Genomic DNA, 6,000 nt, shown 5'->3' with positions numbered 1-6,000 from the left:
ATCTGCTTCATTCACTAGGGTATATCTGTATATACATCAAAGTATGTACCTATTAAGAAGTGGGAACATGGAGCGTGAGTTTATGATACATTAAGGATATACACGAGAGCTGTATTTCAGCAAAAAATATCAAATGTCCAGTCCACCTTCAATATATTGCTTTTACAGGGTTGCTTAAGAACCCTTGCTTGAAGGAAATTGAAACAAAAGAATTGTTCTGACAATGCCCTTGAGGGAAAAGAACAGTGGTGTTCTTGTTAAAAGTAGGTCATTTTAACATACCTATCAAGAAGAAAGACCACCGTGACCACTGCATTTTGAAACTTAAAGCTTGGCAAGTCAGAATTTGAGTGGATTTGGTCCACTTCCACTATAATGTAGGTGAATTGATATTAACCACAAGTACTTCTTCATGAACTTCTAAAACTATGCACTCTGTTCCTCGGCTGATGCCTCTTCCTGTCAGGTGTATTAGGACTGAAATGATATGACAGCAACTGCAGAGTAAAACAATGCTACAGCACTGTTTTAAAATGACAGTTGGGAACTCATTGTAACTGAATCTGAAATTAAAATACAATGCCTTTAAACAGTTTGTGAATGCAGTACGGTGTTGTAAGCCGACTGCGTATGTACAGCACCCCTGCCAAGATTCAAGAGTGTATATGTGTATGTTAATAAAATTGAATCTCTTTCACTGTCTGTCTCAGGGCAGAAGTGCTAGCTGAGAAATTCACTTTTATCATCAAATCTTGTAGCCAGCCCCAACTTCTGGCAGCAAGAGGCTCCATTATTTACTATCAACAAGTGTGTTGAGAATATTGATTAAATTACTAAATATCCTAAGGCTTTCTCTGCCAGTATGTCATTGTGCAGTAGGCAAACAATGTATTACAGACAGGAAATTATAATGATAAGAAGGGTCAGCTTTGGGGCATGGGTGATCAACTCGACACTCCTGTGATATATATTTTTAAGTGTGTGCTTGTCTGAGACATTGCTACCTTTGTTTAACAAAGTATTAGCTAGTATCTCTCATGAAGGTGAGATGCACACCCTTTGTTTGAAAGGTGCTTTTTGTTTCAGAAGAGCTTCCTGAACTTAATGCAATGGAATATTGTAGTACCTTCGAGACTAATTGAGAGATAACCATGTTGGCCACATAGCAAAGTATAACATCCAAAATCCATATAATATACAAAATCTACAAAGAAGTGATAGCCTTATTCAGCCAGCCAAAATTCACAAAATACATGTTGCAAGCTTTTGAAGCTCTGCTAGTTTCTTCATCAGACAAAGGTGTTTCAAATGATATAAGAGAAAGAAAAATATGATGAGCTGGAACAGGCCCACCTGAAAAGCTGGCTTCTGCATGGTTTCAAATAATATAAGTTGCCTCCATCCTTTGTACGACCACCATCAGTCTCTTTATTAGGCAGAGAATATTGAATTTCTCAAGAAGCCTCCATGCTGGTGCATTAAGAAAACTTTTAGCTGCTATTTAGGTAAAAAAAAAAATGCCAAATGTGTAAGCTGCAACATGCATCTAATGAAGTAGATTCAGTCTATGAACGCTTATGCTATAAACTTTTTCTGTCAGTCTCAAAGGTACTACAGTATCCCATTGCATACTAATCCACACTAACATGGCTATGTCTTTGCATGTAGATGTATTAGTGTGTCTTTGACTTCCTGACCATAACTTTATCTTGCTAAATCAAATCCTTTTAAAAGGACCCAAATTCAAGAGGCACTTTGTTTCAGAGTTCAGGTCTACTTGATGCTTCAGTCAAGAGCTCTGAGGGAATGCTTTGGAGACTTCTTGCTAAAATCACTGCCTAAGTCTTGTTCCTCTCTTGCTGAAATCACTACTTGGTCTAGGTTTTGCTCCTTTAAAAATGAAATTACTCTTTTGGACACCCCCTTCCAAGAATGCAGATTTTGAAGAGATAGTTTATTCTCTCTCTAATATAGATTTTTATCTTATTATTAGTACCAAATCCAACAGGAACAATGTTCCCCAGACTTTTTTCAGTAAAGTTAAAAAAAACTCAACCCAAACCGAGGAGCTAACTTTTCATCATTCATAAAATGTTTCTTTCAGGGAGTACTTTCCTTGTACATTGCAACTCTGCAATTTGCACTCCGCTCTGTAGAGTGTGTATGTGTGTGTCTGTGTGTATGAGCTAGGGAAGTATTACGTTACCTCTTCTTTTTAAAATCCTCCTCTCTCTCTTTTCCTAGCAACTCATAAACTTTAGATTGCTTTACACATCACTCTCAGCTTTGTGTTTTCTCATTTGAGTTAATATTTCTCAATTTGAAAGTAACTGTGTTCTCCTAGATAATATATTTGCATTCTGCATACATTGTTTGCCATTTATGAAGCTCTGTCACAGTATTTCCAAATGCAATTATTTTGTATATTTTAATTTTTTTAAAAAAAAATTGTGTTAAAATTGCCTTTTAGATTGTTTTCTGTCAATGTTGATTAATGACTCCATTTGGCAGATGCACAACTGCCAAGGTCATAAGATCTGTTACAGATATGTACTCTGACAGCGTACTTTGCATGTGCTCTGAAAGCGTATCTTTTTTTTAAAAAAATAAGACATTGTAAAATATAGCTGAACTACTGTTTTATTTTATAATAAAGTTATGCATTCATAAGTGTTCAGTATTTATGTTTATGATTGTGGCACTACTGGCACAATCACAAATGCTTCCCATCTACCTTAACAGCCAGCAGTCAAACCAGGCAATGGAGATCTGTTCTGCTGGCAATTAAGGTGCATCAGGATAATGTTTCCAATCCCAACACATTGTGGTGTGGCAATCAGAAGTAGGACCCCTGTTTCAACTCCTTGTCACACACCAACTCATTGGAAACATCATCCTGCAGCACTCCAATCACCAGTAGAACAGACCTCCATCACTCGGTACTGCTTTCAGCTGTTTTGGTAAGTTTGGAGAATCACATTTGTGGCATGTAATCTCAGCCTGATATAGTGACATTATAGTATTTTTTTTTTGGTTTTTTTTTATTTATATACCGCTATTCCAAAGATCATAGCGGTGAACAGCAAGTAAGTTAATTAGCAAGTAATCTAATTTGCCCCCAACAGTCTGGGTACTCATTTTAGTGACCTCGGAAGGATGCAAGCATGAGTCGAGCTTGGGCCCTTTTGCTGGTCTTGAACTTGCAACCTTGTGGTTTTGAGTGAATGGCTGCAGTACAGGCATTTAACCACTGCGCCACCAGGGCTCCTTTGACAATATATTTTGCTTTTATTGCTCATAATCCCCAGGTTTACTAAGTGAGATTATAAAACTGAATTTCTGAACATGATCCTGTATCATTTTTATATCAAATATATAGGCAATAGCTTTGTTTGTGCTTTTGAACAGAGAATAAAAAGACATGGATTGAGATGGTGTGGGCCTCCTGCAGGCATTCACTTGAAAAATGAATAGCTGGATTATCTCACAATTGGTAGGCAGAAGGATTCAAAAATATTACAGATTTTATTTCTCATATATTCAGTGAATGTGCATTATCCTTGTTATTAACTGGAGAAGTGTTTGATCCTGGAAGAATACAGCACCTATGTTTTCATTTTATTATTTGCTATCAAATTGATTTGGATGTAAGGCAACGTTATGAATGAGACACCTCTGACAATCCTGATCATCAACAGGCCCGCTCATGTCATATAAACTCACAGCTATAGCTTCTTTGATTAAATCAATCAACCCACAGTGCCATGTTTCTCTCTTCCTACCACCATCCACTTGATGGAGCATCACTGTTTTTTTCCATGGTATGCCCAAAGTAGGACAGCCTCAGTTTATTCACCTTGACTTGGGGAGAGAATTTCACTACTGATCAATAAGATGGCCTTTTCTCAGTTTCAAATGATCTCTTTTAAAATGAGCTGATTTGTGTTTCATTTGGAATAAGGCTGATTTTTCTCTCTCTTGACAATCACCATATTTTTAGTTCCATATCTTCTTTGATTTTCAATTACTGAAAAGTCTTGAGGCTGTAATCCTTCCCTGCAAGTTTAAAATCTCTTTAATGACTCTCATATTCCATCATTTAGCACCACTGATGGAAGGACAGAAATGACCTCTCCTTGCTCAGCAGCAGTAATTCAGATCTATAGCCCTTTTTCATGGAAATTGTTTAAATGTGTTTATAGATTTTTTTTAAAAAAAGAATCTTATAAAAGTTTCATAAACTGGGTGGATTATGTACTGAGAATACATTCCCATGCATACACACAAAGCATTCATTCATTAAACACATACATTCATTTCAGAGTGAGAAAAACTTTCAGTGATATCTGTTATCTATATAGAACATGGAATAAAAGGAGAGGGATCACCACAAAGCATTTTTCTCCACAAAGCTACCTCATTTTGCTAAGATTTATCAGAAGCAGAAGAAATGAGGCATGAGAATCTCCTGTGGCTTTAGAAATTATTCAAGAAAAAGTAGCAACTGTTTTAGCTATAGGATGTAAGAGATTAACCCAATAGGATTTAAATTTAGTTCAGTTCATGGGTGCCAAGTGTTGGATCTCCTAAAACGCCAGCTGAATGCACATACAGTGGAACCAAAGTGGAGAAAGGCAACTAGATTTAAAAAACATGGCAAAGCCTGATGATACATGATGATACAGGAAAATCAGTCACTTCTCAGAGTTAATGAAAATAAGTTGGCTTTGTATATTTTTATTATATTTCAAGGGATGCTGAGGAACATTTCTGAGAACATTTCCAAGTCATAGGCCTCATTTCTTCCTAATGTAGTTACAATTGCCAGAAATAAAGTGTGATTGTGACAGAAAACATGGAAGGCAAGCCTCAAAAAAATTGATAATAGCATGCATTGCAAAGTAGAGCTTTATTATTAAAACAATTAACAAGATATACACTCAAAATATGACTGCATATAACAAAATGTAAAACATAACAGGAGATAATTTGTACAAGAAATTTAATTTGATTATCATGGCTGTTTGAGTTCATGAGCCCTCTGAAATAAGTGCATGTGCCATGGAAGAGAGTAGGAATCAGCACTCTCAGTAGAAGTCTCCATTGGTACAATGATCAAACAAGCCTGTGGCTATCTCTGTTACTCTGAGGTAGCTCTGAGATTTCTCACAACTCTTCTGAAGAACCTAAAGTCTAAGATCTATTTGAGTCTGTGTTGCAGATAGAGATTATTATTTCCTGCTTACAAGTCCTAAAGGAAGACAAAACTATTTATGTCCACAGCACAGTGTATAATATACCAGTAAACAGCATTATCCTATCTTCCCTGGGAGGGCAGCAGAGGCCACATTATATATTGGTGGATAGAACCTGGGTGTGTCGCTAAATTCTCAACATGCAAGGAAATTTACACAATCCCTAAAGCTGTTCTAAGTAAATGCATTCACATTGTTTGTGGTGGAAAAAATTAGTTTAATAATAATAATAATAATAATAATAATAATAATAATAATAATACTTTTATTTGTATACCGCATTTCCTCCAGATCAAAGCGGTTCACATATCAAAGCTGTAACATATTACAATACAATACAATACATCAAAAATTTAATACAGATTAAAAACCTTAAAAACAATATACCAAACAGTCACGCTATCTGTTTTGGCTAGGCATCCTGGTCATATTGGGGTGTAATTAGAAGGATATGCTAACTGAAAAAGATGGGGTTTCAGTGCCTTTTTAAAGGCTTCCGATGTGGGGCTAAGTCTGATCTCTTCTGGGAATTCATTCCAATGGGATGGAGCTATTGCCGTGTAGGCTGTCTGGTGAGTTGATGTCAATCTCACTCTGGGGTGTTCGAGTAAATATTTCCCCGTTGTTCTGAGAGTGCAGGGCGGATTATGTAGGGAGAGGTGTTCCTTCAAGTAACTCGGGCCCAAGCCATATAGGACTTTATAGCTGATGACCAACACTTTGTATTGCGCCCGGAAGCTAATTG

The sequence above is a fragment of the Sceloporus undulatus genome, unplaced genomic scaffold (assembly GCF_019175285.1).
Source record: "Sceloporus undulatus isolate JIND9_A2432 ecotype Alabama unplaced genomic scaffold, SceUnd_v1.1 scaffold_13, whole genome shotgun sequence".
Lineage (NCBI taxonomy): Eukaryota > Metazoa > Chordata > Lepidosauria > Squamata > Phrynosomatidae > Sceloporus > Sceloporus undulatus.
This window is presented reverse-complemented; position numbering follows the sequence as displayed.